Here is a 21,653-nt window from a genome sequence, read left to right on the forward strand (position 1 = left end):
CTACTAAATTGATTGATTTTAATGTACAGCATCATGACCACAGTTAATAATACTGGCTCATACACTCAAAATTTGCTAAATGTACAGATCTTAAATGTTCTCATCACACACACACATAAAACGTTAAATATGTGAGATAATGGATGTGTTAACCTGATTGTAGTTATATTTCACAACATATATATATATATATATCATACTATCACATTGTACATTTTATTATTTAAAGGATTTTATTTATTTATTTGAAAGAGAGATAGAGAGCATGAGCAGGGGAGAGGGAGAAACAGGGAGCCCTGATGTGGGACTCGATCCCAGGACCCTGGAACCATGACTTGAGCCAAAGGCAGATGCTTAACCACCTGAGTCATGGGTGGCCCCCACATTGTACTTTTTAAATATATACAATTTTATTTGTCAATTATACTTCAATAAATCTGGAAGAAAAAATTAAAAATAAATTGGTTAATGCCCTCAAACAAATTTTAAATTTAAAATAATGAATGAATGAATGAATGTTGTTTCCATGTGTAAAACAACTGGCTGATACCTTTCATTGTAAAGTAATAATAACTACAGTTTGAATGGTTTTGTTAATTTATTACCTAATGGTGTGTTTAGAAAGAAGTGCATAATAAAATGCCACCAAAAGTTTACAAAGAGTGTTTTCCTTTTTTTTTTTTTTAAGATTTTATTTATTCATTCACGAGAGACACAGAGAGAGAAAGAGGCAGAGACACAGGCAGGGGGAGAAGCAGGCTCCATGCAGGGAGCCCAACACGGGACTTGATCCTGGATCTCCAGGATCACACCCTGAGCTGAAGGCAGGCGCTAAACCACAGAGCCACCCAGGGATCCTCCATTTTTCTTTAAAAAAAAAAATCTGTATCCTTCCTCAAGTTAAGCATTATAATTATTATGGTAATAATAACTGAACATGGTAATAATAATAATTGAACAGTGTTTGCAGGGCATTTCCAGGGAGAATATTTTCTTGATTCTACTCAGGTAGGCTTCAAACTTTGATAATCTGGTTCATATTCTGAATTCAAATGTCGAAGTCACCACAAAATAAACATCTATATGGCAGGCTGTCTAAAAATAAAGAAAAAAATGGTAAGACCTCAATATTGTGACCATAACTTCAAATTTTCTTATGGAAGTGATCCCCAACCAAATGTATGAAACAGTTCTTAATTTTGAAAAACCGGGGACACCTGGGTGGCTCAGTGATTGAGTGTCTGCCTTCAGCTCAGGGCATGATCCTGGAGTCACAGGATCAAATCCCACATCCAGCTCCCCACAGGGAGCCTGCTTGTCCCTCTGCCTATGTCTCTGTGTCTCTCATTAATAAATAAATAAAATCTTATTTTTTTTTGAACAGTTGGGTTACATTCTGTTCCGTGTGGGTTTTAGCTGAGCTGTCCTTCAAATGCTGGGCCCTCTTGTCTCTAATCTCACCCCAAAACAGAGTTGGATGCCTCATTCACCTGCATGTTTAAAATGATGGAATAGTTATTGCAATGATACAAGTGTTTTCCGTTTTGATGAAGTTATCACAGTCCTAAAAAAAGCTGTTTCCCAGCATCTCTTTTTAAGTACCCCTAAAAGCTCTTATGTTGCATTAAATCTATAGGCACAGCTAGACTAAGGGTTCAGACTTAAACTGACTCTCCTATGTGTGTGTGTTTTTTTTTAAGATTTTATTTATTTATTCATGAGAAGCACAGAGAGGCAGAGACATAGGCAGAGGGAGAAGCAGACACCTCTCAGGGAGCCTGATGTGGGACTCAATCTCAGGACTCTGGGATCACAACCTGAGCCAAAGGCAGACACTCAATCACCAAGCCACCCAGGTGTCCTCTCTCCTATGTTTTTATTCCTGGTTGCACTCTATCATCACATGAGAAGCTTTAGAAAGTACTGTTGAGTGGGTCTCAACCACAGTAATTCGGACTTAATAGGTCTGGTGAGTAGCTAGGTCATTAGAAGTGTCTAAGAATCTTCCCACGTGATTACAACGTGCAGCTGAGTTTGAGACCAATGTTTAGTTACAGGTGAATCCATTAAAAGGGGTAAAACAATGAAGTCCGTGTAAGTGCCACACATTCTGAGTATTAGCACATGGGAAATAGTAAAGTGTCTATTCCCATTAGAAGGGATTTATGTGTATGTGTGTGTTTGTGACCATGGCAGAGATGGGACTGTCAAAGTAAAATCTGTATTATGGATTTATCATAATCTTGGTGATAACATGTTTATGGTAATTTGCACTTACAGAAGCAGCACTTATTATGGCAGTTTAAGTTCACTTGGTCATGCTCTTATCTTCTCTCTCTTGTTCTACTGCATTGGTTCCTTTACCAGAACTCCTGAAAACATATGATGTGCCAGCCATTGTGCAAGGACAGGAATGCAGCAATGAGTGAACATAAAGGTAAATTTACATAATCATTGGTAATATGCTGAGAAAACTGGATGCAAATGTGAAGATTATTGGCAAAATAAAAGACAAACATTTTCTAAAAAGTAAACATCATCATCAGTTGGTATTAAATTATGGATTATGTTGACAGAAATTAGCAAGGGTATGTGGACATGGAAGTGGGAAGGAGGAGTGAGAGGATTATAAAGGAAAAATATACCAAGATTTTCATCTCTGAGAGGAGTCAACTGTACTGCTTTATTCTTGGCTTTGATAATGACTCAAGTATAAGGTATAAAGAATGTATGGAGATATTTTAAGGGAAAATATAAACACATGTAAACTATAAACATGTGCAACTACCAAATCACTAGAGAAGAATGATGGAATTTAAATAACTAAAATCAAGAAAATAGGGATAACTGGGTGGCTCAGAAGTGGAGCATCTGTCTTTGGCTCAGGGCATGATCTTAGGGTACTGGGATCAAGGCCCACATCAGGCTTCCTGCGAGGAGCCTGCTTCTCCCTCTGCCTATGTCTCTGCCTCTCTCTGTGTCTCTCATGAATAAATAAATAAAATCTTGTGGGGGAAAAATATCCTGCTATTTCTTGGCTTACATAAATAAAATATTATTTTTAAATCAAGGAAATAAATAAAAGAAAAAGTTAATAATTGACATCTATAAATACTTATACCCTACAAACAGACACTACACATAGTTTTTCAAGCATCTATAGTTTATTTAGCAAAATAGATCAGTATTAGTCAAAAGAAACTAAGTGATAAATAATAGAAATAACAAATCACATGTGGTCAAAATTGAATAGTACTAAAAATAATTTTTTCATAAAAATATCTCCAAAAAATTTTTAAAATAAACATTAAAACAAAGCAACATTAAATAAACCATTTGCCTAAATGACTATTAGGACAAACTAGAAAATAAAACTACAATCATACACTATTTAGGAATCTAACATTATAGCACACCACATTTTAACACAAGTATAGTACCAAAGCAACTCTCAGAGACAAATTCATAGGCCTTAGGCTTTACTACATAAAAAATAAATGTAAATGAATCAAGTCTTTATCTCAAGACATAAGTAGATGATAATAAATCAAAGAGATGAAACTTGAGAAGCAATGTAAATTTAATTGAACTAGGGAAATGTAAAATCAACACATGAATCATGAACCAAATCCATTTATTTTTAGTTTTTTAGAGAGAGAGTTGGAAGGGGCAGAGGGACAGGAAGAGGAAGAATCTTGGCAAGGAGCCTAACATGCAGCTTGGTATCACAACCCTAAGATCATGATCTGAACCAAAATCAAGAGTCAGATGCTTAGCCCACTGAATCACCCCGGTGCCCCATGAACTAAATCAATTTTTAAGGAAAAATATCTTTAATTTTATGTAAAGAGTAAGGATCAAAAAAATAGAAACTAGCAAGAGAATATAACAAATAGGAAATGAAAAAAGAGAGGGTAATCCTGTTGGTAATTGACTTGACTAATCTTGAAGGTAATTGCAGTTTTCTTTTTTTTTTTTTTAAGATTTTATTCATTTATTCATGAGAGACAGAGAGAGAGAGAGAGAGAGAGAGAGAGAGAGAGAGAGGCAGAGACACAGGCAGAGGGAGAAGCAGGCTCCATGCAAGTAGCCCAAACTGGGACTCGATCCCAGGATTCCAGGATCACACCCTGGGCTGAAGGCAGGTGCCAAACCGCTGAGCCACACAGGGATCCCTGGTAATTGCAGTTTTCTTGATGAAATACAGTAGAGCTCTTGTCTGTGGGGGGATACATTCCAAGATTCCCCCCCAGTGGATGCCTGAAACCACAGATAGTACCAAATCCTATATTTGCCATATTTTTCCTAAGTGCATATTCCTATGATAAAGTTTAATTTATAAATTAAGCATTATAAGAGATTAACAACAAAAACTAATAATCAAATAGAACAATTATAACAATATATTGTAATATAAGTTACATGAACATGGTCTCTCTCTCTCTCTCAAAATATCTTATTGTCCTGTACTCACCCTTCTTGCAGTATTGTGAGATGATAATATGCCTGTGTGATTAGATGAAGTCAGATGAATGATGTGGGCAATGGAACATAACAGGATGCTATTGTCCTTCTGACAATATGAGGGAAGGATGACTGCTTCTGGACTGTGGGTAACTGAAATGCAGAAAGCAAAACTGTGGATAAGTGGAGGACTATTGTATTAGTAAATATAACTTGTATAGAGTATTAAAATAATACCCCATAATACATCAATACTTCCATTTATCTCAGCCACATGTAGATAATTTAAATAACCAATATCTCATGTTTGAACTTTCCATATGTCTGTCCATGTTTTTAGTTTTCTTATATGGCCCATAAATATGTTCTAAGTATTTTTCTTACAATTTTATACTTTTGTACAAATCTGAGTCATTTCTTTCCATTACATTTTTACCTGGTTATTGCTGAATTAGATAAGTCACATAATTTCACACACACTACAGTTTGGATGTCAGCAGAAAATATAGTGCCCATAATCTAGTCTTTCTCTCAAATCCACATGCAGAATTTGTCAGAAAAACAGTTTTCAATCTCTTTAAATGTACTCTGATCTGCTACGTTAGAAGATACTCAATCCTTCGGTCATAATTTCCTGGGAATTACAAGTTGATTAGAGATTCAAATCTGCTGCTTAGCAGGGTCTGAATTCCAGTTTTGGCTCAGGTAAGGGAACATATTTTAAAATGTCAACATTTTAAATCAATATCATTAAATTGTATGCAGAGTGGGTTTTTTTTTTGTAATTTTCTTAAAGATTTATTTATTTATTTTAGGGGGGGGCAGGCAGAGAGAGAGGGAGAGAAAGAGAATCCAAGGAGACTCCCTGATGAGAGTGGAGCTCAGCGCAGGGGTCAATCCTAGGATTCTGAGATCATGCCCTGAGCTGAAATCAAGAGTGGGACACTCAACTGACTGAGGTGCCATGTGCCCCACGTGTATGTTTCTAAAGTTTTTACGATATTTTTCATTTCATTTCATAACAATTTTATAAAATGCTTCATTTTATTTATTTATTTTTACTTTTAGCAGATATGCTATATTTAAAAATAAATACATGTCAGTGGACTAGAGACTCACATTTTACTTTCTGCTACATTTGTTTATCCTATCATCACTCCTTGGATTTTAATTTTAATGCTCTTGGGAAAGACTCTTCCTCCCAACACTCCCCCACCTCCCCTACTTGTTGTGCTTCATTTGGTTTATTGGTGTGGTGAGAGCAGAGCTGACTCATAGGATCCCTATAGACTGGACATTAGGATATGGCCCTCTACCACAGGAATAGCAAAGTGGTACCTCAAGCTTCTTCCACAAAGGCTGATCCAGTCCAAGCCCTTCCAGACTTTGTTCTTCTTACTCTACCAATCTAGGTCTTATAATAGGCAGAGAGCTCTCCATCACCAGGAGCATTAGGCAGGACAAGCTTCCACCAGTGTCTATGTTCCAGGATCTCATTCTATGAATTTACTTTTGTCTTCAGAGACTGGAATACTTCATACTTGCCAACCTATGCTTGGAGAGGATCAATCTGTGTCATCTTTTCCCCAATTTCTTAGCATCAAGTATTTTTTCATTCACTAATGCCCCACCTAGGATATCTAATGGAAACTGATATATCAAAGATGAGATGAGCATAAACGTTCATAGAGGAAAGTAGAGAAGTCGTAGTCTAAATATATTCAACCATGAAAATAATTTAGAATATATAAAAGTGCAGAATGTGTCACAAAAACATAAGATACACCAATGAGGGTAGATTTGAAATACCAATTCAAAGCAGACTTTAACCCTTGAGCCAGGCTCAATACTTTCCTTCCTTAATTAGGAACTTACTGTATATCAGACATTGTGTCTAAGAAATGTGCATATATAATCACATTAAATCTTTCCATCAGTTAGGTTTTTTTTATTGCCTTTCATTTTTAGATAAGAGAACTAAAATTTAGAGAGGTTAAGAAATTGGTCCTTTGTGATACAGACAATAAATAGCAAATAAATCTTGATTCGAATGCTAATTTTGCACGTGATTGTAAGTTTGTAAGCACAATGTTACAATGTTATGTGTTACTTTTATTGATTGGAAAAGATTGAAATCCAATTCACAGTTTTAGGAAAAGCAGAAGTCATAGAAAAGACCCTGAGGGGATTCAGAGGAACCGAAGACAGGAATGTAGCTGGGCCTCTGGATCATCAGAAATCAGCCACTGGAACCCTGTCCAGATTCGGTTTCCATCCGCCTCTACTCTTATCATATCCCTCCTTCCCACACCCCCTACTTATTCCCTTTCCCTCTACCCTCCATGATGACCATCATTGGCTTACTCACTTCCATTCACATGGTGGAAAATCAGTTGCCATAAGCTTTCTATCTCCTAGTTCACACACTCAATGCCCAAAAAAAGATGAACTTCACTCACTTTGGAACACAGAGCCCACAATTCAAGGGGATGGAAAACTTTGACCAGGTTTAGGTCATTGCCCATTCAAAAAAATCATTAATTCATTCACTTAAATCAAAATTATTTTGGGAATGTTCCATGTATCTGACCCTGTCCTGAATACTAGGAATATAGGGGTGAACCAGAGAGTCAAGATCTTACATTCTAGAGGATATTCAGGTAATAAGTAAGTTAAAATATAAATATTTGAGAGGCAAGGACATATATAAAACAAAGATATAAGCCCATCTCTAATGGTGCTAAATCAAAACAAGGTAGTATACATAGCAAGCAATGGGATGGAGGTCAACATTAGATAGAGTTATAAGAGGATATTTCTTGGAGATGACATTAGAGCAGAGACTCAAATGACAAGAAGAAACCAGCCATCAAGAAATCAAAGAAGACTGTTGTAGGAAGAGAATATAAAAGGCACAAAGTCAATGAGCTGAGAATACTCAAGATGGCTAGAACTTACTAAGTAGATGAGAGAAATAGCAGATGAGTTACAGAACTGAGACAAGGGGAGAGAGAGAGAGAGAGAGAGAGAGAGAGAGAGAGAGACCAAAAATCTGTTTGGAAGGCATTTGAATATTATTCAAAGTGAAAATGTTATAGCCAGAGGGAGGATGCTCTGATTTGCCCAAATTAGGCTTGGTATCCCCTGGGTTATATTTTAATGTGGCTGCTGTTGTTGTAGCCAGCGGGCAGGAGGAGGTTGAGGAGGAGGAAAAGGAGAAGAAGGGGGAGTATATTTCCCTGTTGGAGCCAAGGTTCTGGGCAGATAGAGCAAGGAACAATTCTGTTCCTTTCTCAGTTCTGTTCACACACTTCCCTTATAAATTCTCTTAACTGTTAGTCTCCATCCACATATTGTCAAGCATCAGTAGCCACTGTTCTTGCAAAGCCAGCTCTATCTAGGTTATATTTTCCACCAGTTTTAAATATGTTAAATTTTCTGTTCTTCCGTGCAATTTTAAGGCTCTTTGAAGGGGCCAGCTCAATTAGAATATCATCCAACATTGGAAAATGATCTTCGTAATGCTGATTTGTTGATTGATTACCTGATGGTTAATAACTACTTGAATACTGTGTATAGCATCCAGGCATTGGCTTCCAGTTAGATTTCACCAGGCTTCGTATCTTCGATTCCCTGTCTTCCAATCTCTGTTATTTGCCAGGCTTATTTTCAGTTTCCTTAGTAAAAATTATTGCATCCTGTGGGTGTCTGCGAGCTCTCGGGCAAAGAGCATCCTACAGCTCTAAAAGCAAGTCAAACAAATGGGAAAACGGAGTAAAATAGAAAGAGATGCCAAGAGAAAGGAGAGAATCTGAGAGCAAAAAAGGAAAGAGAAACTATAGACAGTGGAGATAGCAGCCATAGTAAAAAACAAATGGCCTGAAGAGTTATGAATTGCTGCCGCAGAATTAATGAGATGGAAAATTTCTCAAGGAAAGGAGCCAAGTAAAAGGAAGAAAAAACAAAATAGGAGGAAAGAACAACCTGAAAACCCTCAAGTACAAGGTGAACTCGTAAAACAAAAGAATGGATAAATTAAGAAATGGTGCACCGCATTAAAGCAAATGTATTCTGTTTTCTTTATTCTTATCTTTAACTGGCTTTGCATTTCTCCAGTAGCAAAGCCAAACTGAAAGGATAATTTTGTTTATGTACCCAATTTGCATAATTGTGCAATATAAATTACAATGCTAATTAAGGACAGCCCTTGGGCTTCTGGAACAGGGTCAAAGTGGCTCCCTGAGTGCGAGGAGGTTGGGGCATTGGCTCTGTCCCCTCTCCCACTGCAGGGAAGCCAGGCAAGAGAAAAGAACCTTTCTGACAGTGTGTGAAATCTTGTCAGAATTTGTTGAAGACCCAGAACTGTACATCTCACTCTAAAACTTGGCTTTTAAAATCATCTTTGTGTGATTCTGCAAGGAGGCGCTTGAAAGCTAAAAGTTCTCCTAAAGGCTGTGTTGGTTATCTTTTTATGAGGGTTTTTTTTTTTCTCACCTTTTTTTTTATTCAGGGAAAAATTTTTTTTCTTCAAACTGTAGATAACTGAGTGTGAACCTGGCATGCAATACTTTCTCACTGGACTGTTGCCAGAATTGTCCCAAACCAGTGTATATGCATGCTCCACTCTTCCTGAGCCCAGGGAGGACAACAAGCTGATTTCTGAGCTTTAGTTAAACTCATGTCCCTAAGACGAACTAAGCTATTGCACTGTAACGACATCAAAAATTCAGTCCCAGAGAGTTTATTCCCTGCTCTATTCATAATAGGGGTCTGTAAGATAGAGAGTTCCTATAATCCTTAGCTTAGATTTTTTCAAGAATATTTCTGAGTTCTCTAGTGAAGGGTGGCATAATTACAATGGAGGAATCTCTATTTAAGCTTGTTTTTAAGGTGATGTTTTTGTGAGCGTTTTTTAGCCACTGAATCCCGACCTCAAGAAAAGCTTACATACAACATAGAAATATATCCCAGATCACTCAGGTTGAAGTAAGGATGAGGGGGAGCAGTAGGGAGAGGGGCCTAATGTCCTATCTGAGGCTTTTCTATCCAACTTCTCCTCTTTTCCACCTTCTAAGAGCATTGCAGCCACCACCTCTATAAGGTTTTTGTTGTTGTTGTTATTGTTGTTTATCTACCTAACTCAGGTAATAAGGGTTAAGGATGTTGGTTGTTTAAGCCTTCTTTTGACTTTGACACCAAAAGATTGTTTTCACTGAGATAATTATAGGAATAATTGGGAAATATGTGGCCTATTTTCTATCTTATGCTACTTTATTTTCTAGAGCAATATTTTCCAAACTCTTCAATGTCGAGGCAAACAAAAAAAAAAAAAAAACACCATTTCTATGGAATACTGGAGTACACTGTAAGAGAATTGCTCATAGTCCAAGGTGACTGGCTCTGGGGCTCTGTCCAACCCAACCTTCTGGTTACCTGAGGCCACAGACATTGGGTCATGGTTGGACATTAGACTGAAGTCTGGAAAAGCATAGTCTCAGGAACAATTGGGGAAGTTGGCAAAAATCTTAAGAATATTATTTGAGCATGTGGATACAGCCATGGATAAATTTTCCAACTTACTCCTGGTATATGAGACACTACGCTTCCCACTCTTTTAAAGTTAGTTAGTCTTGAGTTTCATTTTCAGCTGGAATATTCTTTATTGATATATATTTTCATTTTCTAAAATTCAGATCTAATAGGTCATGTTCCAGTTTAAAACTCTAGGACTCACCATTTCATATAGGGTAAAGTCCAGATCTTCATCTAATTATAACTAATATATAGGTTTACCTATAATATAATTAATACAGAGATGGTACTCTATCTCACTGGTTTTCTGATGACAATGTTAGCCAGGAGTGGACAGGGTGATTGGTGTCTCTGGTCTGGTTGGTGTCTCTATTATCATAGTCAAGCAGCCCCCAACCTATAGATTGCTTGCTGTTCCTGGAGCTGATACACATTTTGGTAGATCTTCTTTCTCTTTTTCTTCTATTGCTCAGGATTGACTTATTCTAGCTCTCTTCTCTAGCATATACTCTGATCCTAGTTGTAAAGGCATAATCTTACAATGTAGGCATTTTACAGAACACTCCTTCTGGTGGTTGTATATACTGAGAGCAATTACTGTAGAGCCAGTAGAGCAGTGTTTCTCAAAGTGTGGTTCTTAGATCACAGATATCAGCATCATCTGGGAAATTGTTAATAATGCAATTTCCTAGGACCAACCTCAGACCCACCGAATCCAGAAATCTGGAAATGGGGTCCAGAAATCTATGTTTTATTGTTTTGCACGATAAACTATACACATCATTGTCAAGGAGGATCAGGCTTAGAGAACATCTTGGCTGAAGATTGCCTAAAACTCCCTCTCTCCTTACTCCAATATGCTTTGTTCATGCCTTTTTAAACTTGTATCTCATTGGTATTTTCTTTTCTATGGGGAACTCATTCATTCCAGGAATGAAGCTTTCCAAATCAATTGGATTTGTAGTTTAACAATTTCATGCCCACTTTGTATGAGGTGTTAGGTTCTCACTTCCCTGGATTATTCTTGGAAGACTGGAAAGTCAAACAAATTAGATTTTTATTAATCACCTGCCATCATATCTCCTTCAGGATGGAATTTTTAAATTGTCATATAGACTTTTCTCCCCCTCTTAGATTTGCCTTCTTGCTGACTTCAGGTTAGCATTAAAATCACATTTCTTAGGCATACAAAAAATCGATGACACTGTCCTATACAAAATAATTCATACTGTGTGGCAAGAATACATCATTCCAAGTTAAACTCGTGTCGTGCAAAGTCCATCAAGAAGGCAAAATAAATTTGCATAAAGTGAATTTTGACTATACTTGCATTATAAGCAAACATTGATATGAGCCCTATTTGGGAGTTTAGAGCATCAGCTCTGGAGCCAGACTTCCTGAGCTCAGATTCTCATTCACCATTTACTTGTTATGGGACCCGGAAAACCCCCTGTGCCTCAGTTTCTTTATCTGTCACAGAGAATATGTTTAGTAAATTTTAGCCAATGCTATAGTTGGAACAACATTCTGCAAAGGATGCCCACTTGTAGTAGTCAGGTAAGATTTATCTAAACATCTATCTCTAAAAACACATAGAAACTAACATTTTGAAGGTAAATAATTTGTTGAGAATGATTAAGTCTAAACTGGGAAATGAAAAAAAATTTTTTTAAATATTTATTTTTTAAATTTATTTATGATAGGCACACAGTGAGAGAGAGAGAGAGGCAGAGACACAGGCAGAGGGAGAAGCAGGCTTCATGCACTGGGAGCCGGACGTGGGACTCGATCCCGGGTCTCCAGGATCGCGCCCTGGGCCAAAGGCAGGCGCTAAACCGCTGCGCCACCCAGGGATCCCAGGAAATGAATAATTTAATAGTTCTTATAAAACTTGCAGTAGGTATTCAAACCTAATATAACTTTCAGGGGCATAAAATGAGATTTAGTAAAGTTTCCAATTTTCCCAACCCCAGAAATTTGCACCACTTTTAGCTAAAATAACAAGTTCTGTTCTTACTAATCCGCCTTGTTTTGACTATGCAAGTCCATCTTCCTTTTTTAACAGCCTTGTTCTCTTCTAGCCCTTCTGGTTTAGAAGATGTTACCTTATTGTTTATGAATGGATTGGGCTGATATGCTGTTCCTTTCATGTCTGTAAGCCCACATTGTGTGAACATTGTAGAAAATGTTCTAAAATTTGTAAACAGCTCAAAGTTTATGTTAAGATAAGATTCCTGATATAAACAAGACCAAATGAAGTTTGGCTTCTCTCTACTTTGGCTACAAAAGCCTGCCAGGAATTATTAATTATCCCAGGAATGTACCCTGATCCCTGTTGGCATACTCTTTGGGTGTCTGGGCTTAGAACTGTACTGTTTTTCCATTTTATATTCTGTCTCTTATTGACTACATTTGTGCGTTTGTAGTTATATCCATTGTATGCTTTCTAGAACTGATAATTCACTTAAATATTACATGTCTGACTGTATATATTTATTTAAAATATATTGTCAGGCCCTGTTCTAGGCATTAAAAATACGGTAGTAACTGGAGTTCTTGTCATCATGATGCTTATATTACCTTAAAGAAAATAATTTCCTAGAAGACAGAAACTAAAATTTATTATGTCTTCTTTGCTCTTAATAGAGTGCTTGGAACATAAATAGATGCTCAATAAAAACTCTTGGATTATTAAAATAAATATTATATTTAAGATATTAGAAACTTTTGAGGAGCCTGGTTGAAGGAAATTCATTAAGTAGAGATTTACAGTGAGAGATTATTTGAGCTGCAAGGTACTTAAAAGGATACCTAGTGAAAAGACTTAGCTTTTAGGTGAAATAACAGAAAAAGATATCTGTGTCAGTAATTAAAAATTGACTATAACTGTGTAGCATACCATACACACCACAGACCTGATTGGGGTCAGCGGAAATATTAGAAAGAATGTTGAGTTGGGGATGAAGAAACCAAGATTGGCTTGGTCACTTAGTAGCTAGCTGTATGACCTTAGGGAAGTCTCTTAAGCCCATAAAACCCACATAAAATGGCTCATTTGAACTTTCAGGAATGTTGTGAGAATTAAAGGAATAGAATATCCTGAAGGCATTTGATACATTTTTATGAATGTTAACTATTTTTCCAGGCAGACAGGGTTGGGTTTGTGGAATGTGTCTTAAATGGAAAGATGGTGATAAAAATAGGGAGTCTTGGGAAAAGGTGAAACATGTCCTAATTCATAATCATTTTGGACTGCCATGAAATTATCCTTCCCCCAAATCTGAAATGTGTGTAAAATAGCTTTAAGAATGTGTAACTGGATCCTCAACACACTCAACCACAGGGTGGTAACACACAGTTTAGACTATTTTTCTATGGTAGAGCCAATAAAAAAAATATTTAATCTCTTTCATTGTCAAATATTTAGTACAGAAAACAAATCAGAATTTAAGTATTTCTCAAGCCAATCATGAAAATATCTAGCATACTTTGTGGACAGTAATTTCTTGGATGATTAGTTAGTTTGCTCTTTGTTTTCCAGTAGGTACAATCATATTGTGAGATGTTCCATGTTTATGAAACTTATAGCCGTGAAGATGACATAACGCGTTTTGGGTGAGCCAAAGCAATAGTGCAAACATTTCATTAAACTTCAGACCAACACTTCGGGTTGTATATTTATTTCAAGATAGATTTTAAAATATTATTGAAAGTACATTTCTCATTGCTCCTTTTTTATTTCCATTTTTACATTGTGGAAAATGCATCAGACCGAAAACCAGCAAACATGAAAACTGGGCCCATTGTCAATTCACCCAGCTTGGATATGTTGTCTTTGGAGATGTCTTCTCTGCACATCTGCCCCCCCCCCCCCCCCCGCCCCGCCACCAAGAGTTAAACATTCTTCCATGGTGCTATCCTCTAATTTATACTATCTTCCTCTATCACACTTTTGTGTTCACATGCCTATCTTTTGTATCAAATAGTAAGTTCCCTGATAGAAGATAGTCTCTTTCTTCTTGGTAACTTTGACACAAGGCACGGCCCACCATTGATGCACAATGCATGTTTATTGGCTCAAACACATTCTATTGAAATTAGTATGATTTTGATTAACTCTGGAAAAATGCTACAAGTTTGGGACTCTCAGAAAGCATTTTATTTTGATTCTGATTAAGCAATCATTTGAATTTCAGAACTTCTTGTGCTTGATTTAGAGACATAGAAACCTAGACAAAAAACACTTAGATTTTTATATTCCTCAAAAAATTACACTTATCCTTTAAAGGAATGAATTTACTGAGGAAATTCATAGAAGCTGAATGTAAGTGAGCAAAACTAAGTGGCTCACGTGTGTGTGTGTGTGTGTGTGTGTGTGTGTGTGTGTAATATGAAGGTTAGATTGGAGAATGTTGTATCAAGATAGAGGATCTTGTGCAACAGACACTGCTCAATGCTTATTCAATATCCACTTATCCTTTCTGACTTAATAGCCCTGCCAATTAAGTGGAAATGTGCCCAGTTAAAAAATCTTGCTTTGGCAGCTTCCAGTGCAGATAGAAGTGAGACATGTGACCCAATTTTGGCCAATGTAAAAATTCTCTTATTCCCTTTGCCATCCTCCCAGATGGATGCCTGGAGGAGCAATCATCTTGCAATCATGAGGATTAAAGCCACATTTTGGGATTGGTTTTAATAAGAGTACAAAAGAAATTTAAATCCTTGATGACCATGGGCCACAGTACTAATCCCGCTCTTCCTATCCATGGACTTGTTGCATGGAACCAATAAGCCCCTATTTGTTTAACTCGCTGTTGGGTTTTCTTGAAATCAAACACCGTTCTGGTACATTCACCCTTCCAGGGAAGAGGGCAGGACATAACTTGTGAAGTCTGATGAAACTCGCATGTGGCAAAAATACTCTACTGAAACAACTCCATCTCAGCCCCTGGTGCAAGGGAATTGCTGTGAATGACAAATGGTCTCTGATCATTTTCTTTCTTTTTTAGTTTCTCCTGAGGCCTAAGGTTAAAGAACCCATGAAAGTTGTCTTGAGGTAAATATGTAATTTCAGTGGACATCAGTAAGTAAATTTCATCCCTATATGTATGCCTAGGTTTGACAGAAATCAAATAAGCAACATCCCTCACATAATATTGCCTTAATTAAGTTTTATTTCTCTCTGGGTGTGATACATAGTGCAGAAGCACAATCAATGAACATTGGCAATTTGCTTAAATCTTGCTCTTTTGTCCTATTTATATAATTTATTGTGTCAGTGGTTCTTAAGTGGTGTGCTTCTGCAGCTCATCATCTGAAAATCCTTTCCAGATGTTCTGAAAATATTTCACTAATTTGTATATTTTATTTTTGATAAGTAAGTACACATGCTTGTGACTGAAAGAGAAAACACCCTTCTTTTAACCCCAGAGGATAATATTTGGCCTTGAGAATAATTGATTCATGCCCTGCCCACTCCACCCTTATTATTCAAATAGAGATTATTGAAGAAAGTCCTGCCCTATAAAGTTAGCTGGTCCAAAAAGGAAAGGGAAAAGTACTTTATTTTAATGATTTCTGTGGGATCTGTATAAAACTCCATCTTTTCCCCCATTAAGAATCATATGTTCCTAGAATAGGTTCCATTCCTAAGTATCAACACTGGAACACAGGTTTAAGAGAAGAAGTGATGATGTCTGTCATGGCATTTATCCAGAGGTAATTTCTCTGGTTGGCGAATTTCAGGACCAGAAACCAAGCCTATGGGACACCTGGGTGGCTCAGTGATTGAGTATCTGCCATTGGCTCAAGTCATGATCCTGGGGTCCTGGGATCGAGTCCTGCATCAGGTTCCCCACGGGAAGCCTGCTTCTTCCTCTGCCTATTTCTCTGCCCCTTTCTGTGTCTCTCATAAATAAATAAATAAAATCTTGTGGAAAAAAAAAAGGAAACCAGGCCTACTATTTTTTGGCTTGTTAGACAATAAAGAGAGGATGAAAACTGCTCTATATATTCACATGAATAACTATCTGTTGTGGGCAGCTATTATTATGTACATTATGCTTCTCTTTATATATTACAGTTCATTGTCTTTTTTTCCCCTTGCATCTCTAGGAAAGATAATTGCAATCCTTGATAATAAAAAGCAGATCAATACTTGCCTGATCTGGGGGCTGGAGGAGTAGCTGGAAGAAGGTACAGGGGACTTTTATGTGATGAGGGAATTATTATGTACCTTCATATTGATACTAGTTACACAGGCCTATAAATTTTTCAGAACTCATCCGACTATACACTTAAAATGTATGCACTGTATTCTATATAACGTTTTCCACAAAAAAAAACTCATTAAAAATAAACAATGAGCGAGCCATGTGACCTTTTCCTCACTGTCACCTTCTAAATGCTTTGTGAGAACATCTGGTTGGCCAGACATAGTCTCACTCAGAAACCAAGCTTCAAAAGAGTCTAGCAAATGCAATTTTAGTTTTAGGTTCCATTCTCAATGGATAGGATCAGATACTAGAAAGTAGATGGTAGAGATGTTCAGCTGAGCCAACATTTAAGGTATAAATATTTCTCCTCATTCCTTTGGTATATTCAGGGGACCAGAACTAATGAATCAAGCACATACACACACACACACACACACACACACACACACAACACACACACAAACACATGCTCATGTTATAAACATACATGCAAATACTTCCCATGGATAAACACTTTGCTCAAATACAATGAACTGGGGACGCCTGGGTGGCTCAGCGGTTGAGGTCTGCCTTCGGCCCAGGGCGTGATCCTCTCTAACTAACTCTTCCTTATTTCATTCAGCATACTGTTTCTGGAATTTATCCATACTACTGACATGGTAGACAGGATTCTAAGATGGTCCCCAAGAGTCTTGCCTCCTGGTATACACCCTTTCTCTCAGTTATTCAAGGTAACACTAACCTAGATGCTATTATGGCGGATTTTTTTTCAGATGTAATCAGATTCTCTAATACATTTAAGTAGGAATATTTTCCTGTTGAACCTGACCTAAGCAGGTGAGCCTTTAGAAAAAGTTAGAGATATTTAAAGCATGAGAGAAACTTAACTGTTGGCTTTTAAAGAGAAAATATCCATGTTATAGAGAAAGCCCTGAAGCAGGGAGCACCAGGCAACCCCCAGCAGCTGAGAGCAGTCCTGTGTTGACAGCCAACGAGAAAGCTGCCACCTCAGTGTTACAATCATAAAGAACTGAATTCTGTCAACAACCACGTGAACTTAACGGAGACTCTGAGCTACAGAGTCATAAGACCACAGCAATGTTCAGCACCTTGAATGCAGTCTGTTGAGATGAGCAGAGACCCCAGCTATGTCATGCCCAGACTTCTGACATACAGACCATGAATTAATAATAGATGGACATTGGGACACCTGGGTGGCTCAGTGGTTGAGCTTCTGCCTTCAGCTCAGGGCATGATCCTGGGGTCCTGGGATGGAGTCCGGCATCAGGCTCCCCGCAGGCAACCTGTTTCTTCCTCTGCTTGTATCTGTATCTCTCTCTGTGTGTCTCTCATAATGAATAAATAAAATATTTAAAAAGATAATAAATGGACATTGTTTGAAGCTGCCAAGTTTGTGGTAATTTGTTATGTACCAAAAGAAAACTAATATATTGTATATATCATTAGATTGTTCCTTTTTTATTGGTGAGTATATGAGTTATCTATTATACACATTTGTCTGAAAACAACACATTCACTGTCTTATAGTTTCTGTGGGTCAGCAGTCTGGGCATGGCCTATGTGAATAATCTTCTGATTCAGTGTTGCTTACAAGCCTGCAGTGTCAGCCAGCACTGAGGTCTCATCTGAAAGCTAATTTGGGAAGGAACAACTTCCAGTCTCACTTATTGGGATGGATGGCAAAATTCAGTTCCTTTGGGGCGTTAGACTGATGGCCTCAGAGCTTAGATAGCTGTCAGCCGGAGGCACCTTCAGTTTGTTGCTTTGTGGGCACCTCTACCCAAAATGGAAATATGCTTCATCAAAATCAGCAAGGAAGAGAGTCTGCTAGTAAGATGCTATAATCTCTAGGAATATAATCACAGAAGTGACATTCCCTCAACAATGAGATACTTTATTTGTCAGAAAGAATTTGCTCAAGGAGAAGGGAGAGGAAGCTGTGAATACATTTGGTAGCTAGGAATACTGGGAGCTAGAAGCTACCTACCACCAGCATATGAATATACCATTCAACAGTAGATAGACACTTAGCTAAATGCCAGATTTGGACTATTAATTATGGAAAAAACAAGAGTTACTATGAACATTCAAAGTGTAAGGGTTCATGTGGGCACATTTCGTTTGTCTTGAGTGAAATTACAGGGTCATATAGAAAGTGTATGTTTAACAAAATAAGAAACAGCCCCACAACCTTTCCAAAGTGATCCTACCATTTTACATTCCTAACAAGGTACAAGAATGTATCAGAGTTCCAGTTGTTCCAAACACTTGAAAGTGTTGACTTAATTCTAGCCATTCAGGTGGGATTATAATGGTACTCATTATGGTTTATTTTTTTCAGATTGTATTTATTCATTATGGTATTAATATGCATTTCCCTAGTACATATTAGGTATGTTAAACATCTTTTTATATACTAAGAGGCAGGCTATTTGTATATCTTTTTTTTTTGAAATGTGTTTAAATGGATTGCTAATTTTTTATTTTTAAATTCTTTATTATTGAAGAATAATTTACATACAGTGTTATATTAGTTTCAGATATACAACATATTAATTCAACAATTCTATACAGTACTCAATGCTCACCATGATAAGTGTAGTCAATAGCAATGTTATAATATTATTGACTATATTCTTTATGTTGTATTTTTCATCTCCATGATTTATTTTATAACTGGAAATTTATAGTTCTTAATCTTCTTTATCTGTTTCACTCATTCCCCCACCCACCACTCCTCTAGCAACTCATTTTTTTAATTTGGGTTGCTTTAATTATTGAATTGTAAGAATTTTTCATATATTCTGAATACAATTTCTATATCAGATATATTTATTGCAAATTATTTTTCTCAGTTTGTGGTTTGCATTTTCACTTATCAACTTACTGAGGGCAAACTGGGTGGCTCAGCGGTTTAGCACCGCCTTCAGTCCAGGTTGTGATCCTGAAACCCAGGATCGAGTCCCACGTCAGGCTCCCTGCATGGAGCCTGCTTCTCCCTCTGCCTGTGACTCTGCTTCTCTCTCTCTGTGTGTCTCTCATGCATAAATAAATAAAATCTTAAAAAAAAAACTGAAGAGTAGTTTCATATTTAATTGAAGTTTATTTTATCCCTTTTTACTGTTATGACTGATATGTTTTGAAGTATTTATGAAAATATTTTTATAAAATATAAAAAATATATTTTTATCCCAGAAGCTTTATGATTTTAGCTTTCATTTTTCATATCTTGGACTTATTACAAGTTAATGTTTTTTTGCATATTTTGAGATAAGGGTTGGTAATTGTTTATTTGTAGATACTTTCAACCTTTCCAGGACCATTTGTTGAAAAAACTTTCCTTTCCCTATCGAATTATTTCATCTAAATTATTATGTCTAAAATGAAATGACCAATTTGCATGGTCTTCTTTTAAACCATTAATTTTGTTCCATTAATCTGTATGTGTATTTTTCCACAAATACCATTGTCTTGATTACGATAGATTTGTTGGAAACCTTGGAATCTATGTATTCCAATTTTGCTCTTTTATCAAGTTGTTTGGCTATTTTAGATCCTTTGCATTTCTCTCTAACTTTTCAAATTATGTTGTCAATTTTTCTCAAAAATAAGTCTTGCTGGGATTATGGATGGAGTTGTATGGAATCTATAGATAAGTTAGGAAGAACTAGTAACTTATAATATTGAGTAAACTAATCTATGAACATGGTATCTATCACTTTCTATAATAGTCTTCTTTAATTTCTCAGCAATATTTTATAGTTTTCATTTCAGGCCCTACGGTTTATTTAATTCTAAGTATTTCATGGTTTTAGATGCAATTGTAAATACTTAAAACATAATCCTCTTTTGTTCATTGCTAGCACATGAAAATACAATTGATTTTTATATTTACTTTGTTTTCACAATCTTATTAGTATCTATAATACTATACAAGTAAGTATTACTTGTTAATTCTAGTAGCCTTTTGTAGACTTCTTAGGAGCACTTACATACACCATCATGTCATTTGCTAAAACAGTTTTACTTCATACTTTCAGACTGTGTGTCTTCATTTCTTTGTTGTGTGTGTTTTTTTAAGTTTTTATTTATTTATTCACGAGAGATACACAGAGAGAGAGACAGAGACACAGGAAGAAGGAGAAGCAGGCTCCATGCAGGGAGCCCGACATCGGACTCGATCCTGGGACTCCAGCATCACACCTGGGCTGAAGGCGGCGCTAAACCGGGAGCCACCCGGGCTGCCTTCTTGGTTGTGTTTTATTACAGTTCACAACAATGTTAGTTAAGAATGTTGAGTGTGGAGAGCTTTTCCTTGTTCCTAATGTTACGGGAAAAGCAATTTTTCACCCTTCATCGTGATGTCTATCAGCTGTCAAGTTTATATAGATACCTTTTTTAGATTGAGAATGTTCCCTCCGGATGCCTGGGTGGCTCAGTGGTTGAGCGCCTGCCTTCGGCCCAGGTCGCTATCCTGGAGGCCCCGGGATCGAGGCCCATTTGGGGCTCCCGGCAGGGAGCCTGCTTCTCCCTCTGTCTTAGCCTCTCTCTCTGTGTCTCTCATGAATAAACAAATAAAATCTTAAAAAGAGAGAGAGAGAGAGAATGTTCCCTTCTATTACTAGTGTCCTGATATAAACAGGTATTGAATTTTGTAAAATGCTTTTTCTGAATCTAGTGAGATGATCTAATGGTTCTCACCTTTATGCTGTTAATTTGATGAATTATAATTTGCTAGAAGATTTTGCATAAGATTGGAGTTATTTTTTCTTAAGTCTGTGACAGAATTCACCAGTGAAGCCATCTGAGTCTGGAGATTTCTTTGTGGGATCATTTTAAATTAAATTCCAGTTTCTTTTTTCTTTTTATAAGGACGTATTCATTTATTTGACAGAGAGAACAAGAGAGCACAAGCAGAGGAACAGCAGAGGGAGAGAAAGAAGCAGGGTCCCCGCTAAGCAGGGAGCCAGACATGGGGCTCAATCCCAGGGCCCTGGGAGGTGACCTGAGCTGAAGGCAGATGCTTAGGCAACTGAGCCACTCGGGTGCCTCCAATTCCGATCCCTTTAATGAATGTATGGCTATTCAGATTTTCTGTTTCTACTTCTTTTTGAGTCATTTGGGTAATTTGTAGCGTTTAAGGAATTTTTCATTTTATCTATTTTTTAAATGCCTGGGCTTAATGCCAGTCATTGTATTTACTTATTGTCCTTTCAAGGTCAATAGAAGTTAAAACGATGTCTCCTTTTACATTCCTGATACTGTTGACATATATCTCCTCACTTTGTCTCAGTGTATTTTCCTTTGTATTTTCCTGCTGTGGGTTTGTTATGCATCTTATATAGTTTTTCTTAAATTTGGAAAATGTGTTCATTATAGCTTCAAATATGTGCTTTATTGCCACCTCTTTCCAGGCCTTCA

At 37.0% G+C, this 21,653-nt stretch overlaps 1 long non-coding RNA gene across 4 annotated transcripts in view; it reads left to right on the forward strand.

Annotated features, from left to right (window-relative positions):
* Positions 1 to 17,546, forward strand: part of LOC129502312 (uncharacterized) — a 208,898-nt gene extending 191,352 nt beyond the window's left edge. For 3 of the 4 annotated variants that reach the window (XR_008662932.1, XR_008662934.1, XR_008662935.1), the window contains 2 exons: positions 2,368 to 2,437; positions 15,006 to 17,546. This is a non-coding gene — a long non-coding RNA (uncharacterized LOC129502312). The remainder of the gene's footprint in view (positions 1 to 2,367; positions 2,438 to 15,005) is intronic. The other variant, XR_008662933.1, reaches the window with a different exon arrangement.
* Positions 17,547 to 21,653: the final 4,107 nt, after the last annotated feature.

Source organism: Nyctereutes procyonoides, unplaced genomic scaffold, assembly GCF_905146905.1.
Source record: "Nyctereutes procyonoides isolate TBG_1078 unplaced genomic scaffold, NYPRO_anot_genome, whole genome shotgun sequence".
NCBI classification, from domain to species: domain Eukaryota; kingdom Metazoa; phylum Chordata; class Mammalia; order Carnivora; family Canidae; genus Nyctereutes; species Nyctereutes procyonoides.